General features: G+C 35.2%; 1 pseudogene; it reads right to left on the reverse strand.

The window, feature by feature from the left end:
* Positions 1-11,658: 11,658 nt before the first annotated feature.
* Positions 11,659-12,201, reverse strand: part of LOC132499817 (transcription initiation factor TFIID subunit 13-like) — a 36,017-nt pseudogene continuing 35,474 nt past the window's right edge.

The following is a 12,201-nucleotide window of genomic DNA, read 5'->3' on the forward strand; positions in this document are numbered from 1 at the left end:
TTTATTTTATACATCTCTATTAGAGTATAACTGCTTTACAGTGTTGTGTTAGTCTCTGCTGTACAACAAAGTGAATCACTTATATGTATACATATACCCCCATATCCCCTCCCTCTTGAGCCTCGGTCCCACCCTCCCTATCCCATCCCTCTAGGTGGACACAAAGCACCGAGCTGATCTCCCTGTGTTATGTGGCTGCTTCCCACTAGCTATCTATTTTACATTTGGTAATGTATATATGTCAATGCTACTCTCTTACTTCGTCCCAGCTTGCCCTTCCCCCACTGTGTCCTCAAGTCCATTCTCTACATCTGCGTCTTTATTCCTGCCCTGCCACTAGGTTCATCAGTACCATTTTTCTAGACTCCATATATATGCATTACAGTATGGTATTTTTTCTCTTTCTGCCTTACTTCAGAGTGCTTGTTTCTTATTTCAGATAGTTATACTTGTTTTAGAAGCAGAAATAAGTGATCTAGCAGTATTTCATGACATTAATTACTTGGTATAAGTCATTAAGACACTTTTGGACAGATGTGATATGTATTCTTAGTTTATAGTTTGATTTGTTCAGAGAAAATAATACATTTGATACTAACTAGAAAAACTATGATGGAATACTTACAAAAAAGGCACACTTGTCATCTTCATTAACCTGTAATAGTCTGTTCTTGCGGCATGTGCCCTATTTGCTGCTGGTGCCTTTTTAATTAATCATTCATTTAACTTTCCAGTTCTGCCAGAATTTTTTATATTTCCAGTCTGACAACTGGCATGTAAGATGCTATTTTTAAAAATATACCATTTTGTTTGCAAGGCAGAATAGAGACACAGATGTAGAGAACAAACATATGGGCACCAAGGGGGGAAAGTGGGTGGGGGAACAGTGGTGGTGGGATGAATTGGGAGATTGGGATTGACATATATACACTAATATGTATAAAATAGATAACTAATAAGAACCTCCTGTATAAAAAATAAATAAATAAAATTAAATAAAAATTTAAAATATATACCATTTTGTTTATTTCCATTTAAAATAGTGGAGATTTTAAATGGTACATTTAAATACTAAAAATGTCTTTTGATATGAAAAAGAAAAAAATTGAGAAAAAAACAATTATCCTTTATAGGAAATTTTGGTTTGTGGATTTTCAAGCAGGGTGGCAAGAAGTGATATATTGCAGCATTTTCCACTAACTAAAAACAGATGTCATGTGATGATGGGTGTTACATTTGCAGCTGACACCCACTTCAAAGAACAGGTGCCTCTAGATGTTTCAAAAAGAAAAAGCAGCTCTTGTACCAGTCTATAGCAGCCTTCAGGAAGTGATGAGTGGGAGCAATGGGAAGACTAGCTCAGCGGCAGGTCTGGGTCACTATGTCAGGAAGGTACATCAGGGCACTTGGGTTCTCATTGTACTTTCTCCTGAGTGAGCTTTCAAAGTCAGAAGCTAAATTGCTGGATGATAACATTTATTAAAAAGTAATGACCTTTGCACTTTTTTAAAAGTGCAAAATAATGAAGTTGAACCCTTACCTTACATTGTACACAAAAACTAGCTCAAAATAGATGAAAGACCTAAACGTAAGAGATAAAACTATAAAACTCTTAGAAGAGAATGAGGAAAAACTTCATGACATCGGCCTTGGCAATGATTCTTAGATAAGACACCAAAAACATAGGCTACAAAGGAAAAAATAAATAAATTGGACTTCATCAAAATTGAAAAGTTTTATCCATCAAAGGACACAACAGAGTGAAAAGGCAACCCACCAATTAGAGAAAGCATTTGCAAACAACATATCTGATAAGGGATTAATAACCAAAATATATAAAGAACTCCTCCAACTCAACAGCAACAACAACAACAAAAACTCAAAAAAAATGGGCAAAGGACTTGAACAGATATTTCTCCAAAGAAGATGTATAAATGGCCAATAAACACATGGAAAGGTAGTCAAAATAATGATCATTAGGGAAATGCAAGTCAAAACCACAAGGAGATCTCCCTTCATACCCACTGGGATGGCTGTTATCAAAAAGCCAAAAAATAACATGTGTTGGCAAGGGATGGGACAAATTGGAATGGTTGTGTATTCTTGGTGGCAATGTAACATGGTGTAGCCAACTGTGGAAAACATTATGGCGGTTCCTCAAAAAATTATCATGTAATCCAGCAATTCTACTTCTGAGGATATGCTCAGAAGAATTGAAAACAGGGACTCTAACAGATATTTGTACACCAATGTTCATATATATATACATATGTACAGTGGAGTATTATATTCAGCCTTAAAAAGGAATGAAGCTGACATATGCTACACATGGATGAACTTTTTTAAAAAATTTGTTTATTTTTTATTTATTTGTTTTAGGCTGCCTTGGGTCTTCGTTGCTCCACATAGGCTTTCTCTAGTTGCGGCGAGGGCGGCTCCTCTTCAATTCGGTGTGTGGGCTTCTCATTACGGTGGCTTCTCTTGTTGGGGAGTATGGGCTCTAGGTACACAGGCTTCAATAGTTGTGGCACACAGGCTCAGTAGTTGTGGCTCGCAGGCTCTAGAGCTCAGGCTCAGTAGTTGTGGCGCATGCTTCTCTGTGGCATGTGGGATCTTCCCGGACCAGGGCTTGAATCTGTGTCCCCTGCACTGGCAGGCAGATTCTTAACCACTGAGCCACCAGGGAAGTCCCCACATGGATGAACTTTAAAAATATTATGCTAATCGAAATAAGCCAGATATAAAAGGACAAATACTGTATGATTCCCCTTAAAGAAAGGACTTAGAATGGGCAAATTCATAGAGACAGAAAGGAAAACAGTGGTTACTATGGGCTGGAGGAGTGGGGAATGGGGAGTTATTGTTTAACGGGCACAAAGTTTCCATTTGGAATGATGAAAAAATTCTGGGGATGGATAATATTGATGGTTGCACAACATTGTGAATATACTTAATGCCACAAAGCTGTACACTTAAGCATGGTTAAAATGGTGAATTTTGTGTTATGTATATTTTACCACACTTAAAAAAAAAAGAAAAGAAACCATTTAAGCAGAAAAAGGTAATGACTTTATTAGGCTTTAAAAAATGATAAGATAGGCATATGAATTTTAGGCAAAAGAGAAAAGTACCAAGTGTAAAGCAACGAGTCTCATAATTGCTTCACATCATGGTGAACATCATTTTAGACATGTCTCTGCATTTATTTAAGATGTTTGAATGAATGGATAAATGGATTGGCAGTTGTTTGGACTAAAATGTAGAACATAAATAAATAATTTAATAAGAATGATATCATACTATACACACTACTTTTTTTTTTTTTTTTTTTCGGTACATGGGCCTCTCACTGCTGTGGCCTCTCCCGTTGTGGAGCACAGGCTCCAGATGCGCAGGCTCAGCAGCCATGGCTCATGGGCCTAGCTGCTCCGCGGCATGTGGGATCTTCCCGGATCAGGGCACGAACCCACGTCCCCTGCATCGGCAGGCAGACGCTCAACCACTGCGCCACCAGGGAGGCCCTGCATACTACTTTTAAAATAGAAATGTTATATTTAATTTGACCTAAATATAACACAAGAAAAAAATGTAAATGAAACTGAAGGAATTATTGAAATTCAGAGAAATATTTCTCTTTACCACAATAAGACACACTGGTTAAGAAAAGAGGTTGGAATTTTTTTTAAAGCTACATGTTTCAATTTTGGATAATGTATAGATTGACTTCACGCAATGAAAGAAACGTGATCAGTACTCTTACACTTTCATCTCTGTTCCAGTCTCGCAATTTTTTGTTGCTTATAATATTTTCACTTTGTTAGAATGTATAGTATTTATATACTATTCCAAAAAGACAGTCTCCAAAATTTTTTAGTCTTAATTTTGTTTAATTGGATTTAATGATCATCGGTCTTTTCTCCTACAGTCTCTTTTATTGAGTCTTTAGTTTTGATTCACCTCTAAGTTGGTTAGCTTTCATTGTTAAACATAAGTTTTTTCAAGAAGAGCTTTATTCCCTGAATGCTTTCACATTGAAGAATGCCTGTAGCTGTATATTTGAACATGAAATTGGCAGGGAACAATATTCTTTTTTTTTTTTGCGGTACGTGGGCCTCTCACTGCTGTGGTCTCTCCCGTTGCGGAGCACAGGTTCCGGACGCGCAGGCTCAGCGGCCATGGCTCACGGGCCCAGCCGCTCCGCAGCATGTGGGATCTTCCCGGACCGGGGCACGAACCCGTGTCCCCTGCATTGGCAGGCGGACTCTCAACCACTGCGCCACCAGGGAAGCCCAGGGAACAATATTCTTGAGTCATATTTTCTCTCCTTCAAAGCATTGTAAACATTGCTCTACTGTCTTATGGTATTGAACATTGCTATGAAGATATGTGAGGCCTCACTGATACACCCCTACCCCCTCACCTGTAGATAACTTCACTTTTCTGTCTGCCTGGATTTCAGAAGAATTCCTTCTTTGACCGTGAAGCTCAATAACTTGACCAGTATATGCCCAATGTTGGCAATCAATATCAATCTTTCCTAGTAGACAGTGTGTCCATTTGACCTGTTGAATCAGTTTTCCCTTCATTTCAGAAAAATTTTGTTGAATTACACCTTTCTTTCTTTCTCTTTCTTTCTTTCTTTTTATTACATCTTTAACTTTTTCACTAAGTTTGTTGAGATGCTATTTCAAGGACCAAATTTTCAATATGTTGGATAAATTATCTCTATCTTCTAATTACCTAATTATCTTTGTCCTCTATTTCCATAGTTTTTAAAATATCTTTATCTTTGGATTCACAATGGATATTTCAAGCTTTTTTTCATTGAATATCAGACAGTTCAGTGTTCATATGTGCATACATATATGCATATATACATTCAGATCCTTGTGACCTATAGATATTAAAATCTATAATAGTATAATTTTGTGTCTCAATTTTTTTCATTGCTCACTGAGAGCAGGGGTCAGCATGCTTTTTTTTGTAAAGGGTCAGAGAGTAAATATTTTAGGCTTTGCCAGCCATATTATGGTCTCTGTCATATATTTGTCTTTTGTTTTTGTGTTCTACAATCCTTTAAAAATGTAAAAGCCAATATTTAGTTGCAGTCACAGATCGTACAAAAAAAAGCTGTAGTGTGTGTACGCCTCCTTTAGAATCACTTTATCATCTCATTCTGTTGTTTATCAGCTTGACTTTCTGTACTTTTTATTAAATCTATACACATATTAGATTATTTTATATAGAAAATACTATGGAGAAATCTGCTTCTGTTTCTTCATTTTTTTCTTTCAAACAAGGTTCTTCACCTAATTTTGCTGCTAAAATATTTTCCTCCCTCCCGCTCTCCCCACCTCTTTCTCCTTTCTCTCCTTTTACCCTTTTTCTCTCTTCCTCCCTCTTCTTCCCCCTCTTTCTTTTCTTTTTTTCCTTCCTCTCTTCCTTCTTTCCTTCCTTCCTTCCTTCCTTCCTCTCCCTCGCTCCCTCCCTCCCTCTCTCCCTCCCTCTTTCTCTTCCTCTTTTCCTCTTTCTTTCTTTATCTCTCTCTCTTTCTTTCTTTCTTTCTTCTCTAGTGTGTTTGTCTAGTTGCCGTGATGTTTCTTTTCCTCTTATCCAGGTTTACTTAGACAGCTTAGTTCAAACACTCTGTCTTCTATAATAAAGTGTGGGTGTGTTCTCCCTAATTCTCTTCCCACTTATCTCTCAGACCTATTTGTTCTTTGCCTTCTGGGCTAATGTTTGAGGGTAGTTTTATTCTTTCAATTTGCTTTTTCTGTAACCTAACAACAGAAAGGAAGGAAAAGAAAGAGAGTGAGCTTAACTTGGGCTGGTACAATCCATGCTGGGAAATCTTATTTTGCAGAGTCTTCCTGGGGTGTTACATGTCCTGTCCCATGGCCCACTCCAGTTAGCCAGAGGTATATCTCATCTATGGGCTTTGGCTTACCCCAAGATACCTCTGCACCTATAAGATGGTAAGTACTGCTAGCCTTCTGCTTCAGACAAGCTTCTAAGTTAATTTTAGGTGATTCTACTCTTGAAGAATTTCTCTTGACTTTTCCCACCACTAACAATAGGCTCCTTGAGCCTACTCTACAAAATGTTTAGCTCATCTTTTTTACTCCTTACTGATTATGTCTGGGGAAAGAATTGGAAACTATACAATGTCAAATTGTGCCCCATCAAAAATTTTTCCCTCCTATTCACCCCTTTTCTCATTTTATAGTCCAAGTTTATTTACTTTTCCTGGTATGCTTGGAAGGGAGATTCTGTGATCCTGCTTTATTCTACAATTTTTCCCCAGAAATCTTTAGGAAAAATATATCTCCAAAATAAAGATTCTTATATGATCTACACCAACATAATGCCAATCAGTGTTATTAATTTTGAAAGCTATGATATTTTAAATCAAATAAGTGTTATAATACTTAAATACTGGTGTGAAACTATAATAAAGTTATGATTATGATTGAATAGGTAGCGTAATCTTGGGGAAATTTAAAAAAAAAGCATGGATCACAGGATTGGAAATGACCCATGAAGAACACATTTTGACTGTGTACTCTCTCTGGAGCATGGGGCTAATGGCATGTAGAGCAATCTGCTGTAGAGAGACTGGATTCATATAACACAGACACACATACGGAAACAAGAGTGTAACATGTGAACAAAGCGGCATTTCAAATCAATGGGGAAAAACAAAGTTATTCAATAAATAATATTATAAAAAATGGCTAATCATTTGAGGGAAAAATATAAATATATAGTATACATATATTTTTATGCAGGAGTCTCTAATGTATATGTGTATTCCTACCTCAAGTAATGTCCAAAAAAAGATGCCAGAGATACTGTGTTCTTAAATGTTAAAACCAAAAAAAAAAAAAAAAGTTAAAACCCAAATCTTTAACTTCCAGAGAATAACTGTTGATATTTTTGCAATCTCTGGGTAGAGTGAAAATTTCCAAGTTTAATGCCAAAGGTAACAGATTAAATTACATAAAAGTGAAAACCTTGAGTTTTTTTGATAACAACATCAAAGATTAAAAATCAAAAGGAAAGAGACTGATGAAAGTATTGCTACATATATAATAAAGGATTACTGCATAAAGAGTTCACAGAAATAAATAATAAAAATACCCAATATGAAAATGACAAAGAACATGAATAAGCATTTCACAAAAGAAGAATATAAAGGAGAGATAAATATATTTTTTAAGTTGGGTATTATTAGTAACCAGAGAAATACAGGGGTTTAAAAACCTAGCAAGGTATCATTTAAAGAAAAATAACAACAGATAGACAAAGATTGTTTTTAGTGATAATATTTGTTGTTGGCAAGTTTTATTCACTTCTGGAAGTACTTTGGTGAGAATTCAAAATATTTAAAATTTTGACCAGGTGATTCCACTTCCAGGATTTTATCCTAATAATTGAACTATATCTGTGCATAGGAATCTTCATAGCAATAGTGCTTATAGTAGTGAAAAAATTGTAAACAACTGTATGTTCAGTTAACTAAATTATTGTGTATCCATGCAATAGAATCCCACATAGCCTTTTAAGGTGATGCTATACAGGAATATTTAATGACATGAAAAAATATCTACTGTAGAAGTAAAATGCAAATTATAAACATTGCATACACTTCAGAACAGTTCCCTACCCCACCATACCACACACACACACACACACACACACACACACACAGGCCTGTGCTTTTCTCAGAGATGGCATTTCCGGACATTTTTATTTTACTCTTCTTTTTTCCTTTGTACTTTCTAAATTTTCTACCATAAACTCTTATAAAGAGAAAAATGTTAAATTTTTTGATAGTAAGTGTCAGAAGTTTTTGCCAGTAAGTGTCTTCTGAGGGAACCGCCCTGATAACATTTTGTGGTTTTGATATTGTAACATCTGCTTTCTAGAGTGAATTTAATCCTGATGTAGTGTCAGTAGAACTCCTTAATCAGAAAGACCAAATTGCTTTGTTCTCCTGCAATGTCGCAAAATTATTTTCACAATCAGCCTTAAAACAGAACTTAAAAATGGTGTGCACTGAAACCATGGTGGTGGTGTTAGGTGAATGTAAAAGTTATTTAATTTGACCCTAATAACGATAGAGGAGAAGAATAACAAAAGTGTCTGGGCAGGCTGGATTAGAAATCTGAAGACCCAGCTTCTAGTTCCATTTGGTCCATCAGCTAAAAGAGTGCTTTGCAGCTAATGAGAAAAAGAATAATAATTACAGGCATTATTATTATTAACCTCTTGATTACTATATATTACTTTCTACATCACTTTATTATATTATCACTAATTCTCACAAACTCTTTCTCAGGATATTAAGTATCCCAATTTTACTGCTGAAGAAACTGAGGTTTAGAAAGCTTGCTGACTGTTAGCTACCTTCCTAGCTTCAGAAAAAGGTGTGACAATATTTCCAGTTTGTTTTGTTCACTAAAGCCCTGATTGCCCCAATAAACACCTATTAAAGGCAGTAGCTTTAGCTTACTTTAGATGCAGTGGCTTACAAAGAAAGGCTCAGTAAATTATCCTGACCGAAAAACTTTCACTACTGTCATAATTCTATTCAACAGATACTTAATAAATGCTTCTAAATACAATGTACTGCATTCATTATGGCAGGAGCACATGATTGTTGAAAATGATCCTTGCTCTGTAGAAGTTTAAAATGCAGAGTGCTGGGTTTGGATCCCAGATCCTTCACTTACTAGCTATGTGGACCTTTGACTTCTCTGTGTCCCAGTTCTTTATCCATAAAGTGAGAATAATAATAATATCTACTTGAAACCTATTTAGGAGGATTAAAAGAGTTATATATAATGTGTTTAGAATAGTGTTTGGTACTTATTAAGCTGCTAATATGTATTTATTGTGGTGAATTTTATAATATTGATAGTGTTCATTGATAGAACTACTGGTCTACTTCTTTGAATTTGTAATTCCTTCAAGCCACATCCACAGTTCTCTTGAGCAATGGCCCTGTGTGTGTGTATATATCTACGCATTGAACTAATTTATGCCTTTTTACTACGTGGTCCTCTGCTTGACTATAGTATCTGAAAAATAGAATCAGTAATATTACTAAATTCACCAGTCCATTGGCTAGGTTAAATAATACAAGATATTTGAAAAAAATTATATTCAAAATGTGTATTTATTATTGGTATGTATCAGTCAGTTGTCTTCTCAGCAGCTTTTTTTAAATACAGAGGTTTAAGAGAAGATAAAATTTCACTAAAAATCATAATTAGGGTCAAATCTAGAATGAACTCTCACAACAAGGTAGTTCCTAAGTGTTTGAGGTATTGCTTCTTTTAAATTTGTTCCAGACATGCCAGACATTGTGAATAGACGTTTTTCTAAAATTTTACAGGATTCTGTGAGTAGGTATCAGGTGTAAGTCTTGTTTTAATACTTAATAGGCTTGAACACTAGTCTTTTAATGAGTTTATGATATCATACAAAGTTCTGAGTATGCATCCTCACCAAGGTTGGCAAGTACCAAGAATATAATATTCATACATTGATAAAGTCAGAAAAGACAGTCTTATTTCATAAATAATAAGAGAATTATTTGAACAAACATGAAGAAACAGGGGAGTAAGTGACTTGGTTAAGCACATGATTTAAATTAGTAGCAGTGCTGATTAGCTAAATAATGAAACGCTTGGCAAGGAACAGTTTTCTGTCCACTAAGTCAGATGAGACTGTTAAACTATATATACAGAAATGCACACTTTCTTTCTTAATCTGGTTTATTTTTCTATGACTTCATTGCAATTCAAAGAATAAGAAAGAACAAGGACTGACCACACTCAGGAGATGATCCGGTCTTTGGAAAATATGCTTTTGCTATTCTTTAGAGTATTTAAGGTTATTTCCTTATTCATGAATTATCATGCATTAAGAAAAAAAACTCAATTACTAAATAGAGAGTTCAACTGCGACCAATCTACCTATCAGATGAACTCACTCACTAACGAACAAATGGAGTAGTGAGACTATCTGAAGTGGTTAGTATCTCAGAAGATTCTCAGCCTCGGGCCAGGCCATTTTCACTTAAAATATAACCATAGTCATGCACATGTCAAAACTCATTTACTATGAAACTGATATTGGTTTTGAAATAGGTTAACACTTGTTTAAGTATAGCCAGTGAAATATCTCATAGACATTTCCCTACTGACCTCTCTGTCTTCCTTTGCTTATCTTGAAATGCTCACTGTTTGAAATACATTGAAATAACATCTTATAATATAGCTTTAAAAATTCTACTTTATAGCTAACTTGCAATTTGAAAAATCTTTTTATTTTTTCAAAAAAATTCTCTAGAATAGAAGCTCAAAATACATCCTGTATTACAAAAGTATAACCAAGTCTCATGTTAGACTTGAAAGGCTCAGAGTATTTAATCTTTTTTTTTTTTTTTTTCAAGTATTAATCTTTTTAATTTTTCATACTTTATTCCTTATATTGATAGGTTAAGAAAGTAAAATTTTCCTAAGTACTGATTCATAGATAATGTTTAGAAGCAGCACACAAAACATTCAGTTTCACAAACAGTAATATCCAATGATCCCCTTAAATGCAATTTTAAATCCTTACTTCAAGCTAAGTGCAAGAATAATACAATAAGTTAAATACACACAAAACCTGTATATGCTGAACTACAAAAGTGGTTTCCATAGCCACACATGGTCTTAGTCAAGTACACATTTCCACAATGAACAAGTACTAACAAATATGTTAATAAAACACCACCCCAAATGCTTATCCTACCATCAGCTTTTTCAGCAATGCCATTCCTGCTACTGAAAACATTTATATTTAGAAGCTTTAATTTGACCTGGGAAAATGAGTTCTCTTAAAACCTGACAAACAGTATAAGCCCCAAAGATTTAAAATCAAATAGGTCTTCCAACACAGAAGCATTCATAGGAAACTTTTAGTTTCTCAAAGAGTAAAAAATTAAAATCAAAAAAATCACTTGTTATCTAAAGAAAACAGTATTAAAACAAATTATCTTAAGACAAATAAACACTCTTTAAAAAGGCTGTATTTTCTATCATTTTCTCCTTAAAAGAAACACAAACCAGTTCACTTTTTTTTCTTTTTTTTTTTTTTTGCGGTACGTGGGCCTCTCACTGTTGTGGCCTCTCCCGTTGCGGAGCACAGGCTCCGAACGCGCAGGCTCAGTGGCCATGGCTCACGGGCCTAGCCGCTCCGCAGCACGTGGGATCTTCCCGGACCGGGGCACGAACCCATGTCCCCTGCATCGGCAGGCGGACTCTCAACCACTGCGCCACCAGGAAAGCCCTCACTATCTTTTAATAACTTAGACCACTGTAATCTAAAAACTTTAGAAACATGAAACACATGTCTTAGCTATCAAAGGTACCATTTAGATTTCACATATTAAAAAGCTACAGTACAGCCTACAATGGCACAAAATCAGAAGGAACTGAATGGTTTGCAAGGTACTTTGACTTACATGTGGTCATTAAAATCCAGTAAGTAATTCAAAGTATGGTAATATAATGGCAGGCAATTAAAGGCTCAAATATCACTCTAAAATTGAAGACATGAAAATAGACTGAAAACTTTGTGGTTCTCTATCTTTCATTCACATGGCTAGATATCAGAACCCTACTGTGGAAAATATAGTTATTAAATATGGTTTCCCCAGAAAATAATGAAGCTTCAGAAAGTACAAAAGGTGTCAAGATCCATAGTTTGCTTCATCAAATGCTTTTCTAGCTCGTTTCAATTCTTCATTCATAGTAAGCAAGTCTTTAACCCTAGCAAACTTTCTTGGGTCCTTTCGAATCAAGAAGACGATATCTTCAACTTGTACCCGACCTTGTCTTCCAATTGACATTGCCTTGTGAGTATTCTTTAGAAAAAAGTCTCTTTCTTTTACCCTGTCCACCTTCTGCACCTCCTCCAATTTCTTCATTTTCTTCCTCAAACGTGGGGTCTTCTTCTTCATCCAGAGTATTTAATCTTATTTACATTAAACAATGCAATAAAAATCCAACAAATCCTCAAGTGTTTAAAAAATTGTTTTTGGAAATAAGAAAAGCTTAATTTAAACAGTAAAGATAATTATCACGCTTAAAAAAGAATAAGTAGCAGTGAATCACCAAGGACCACTTTACTATGAGTCATAATGAT

The sequence above is a fragment of the Mesoplodon densirostris genome, chromosome 12 (assembly GCF_025265405.1).
Source record: "Mesoplodon densirostris isolate mMesDen1 chromosome 12, mMesDen1 primary haplotype, whole genome shotgun sequence".
Classification (NCBI taxonomy): domain Eukaryota; kingdom Metazoa; phylum Chordata; class Mammalia; order Artiodactyla; family Ziphiidae; genus Mesoplodon; species Mesoplodon densirostris.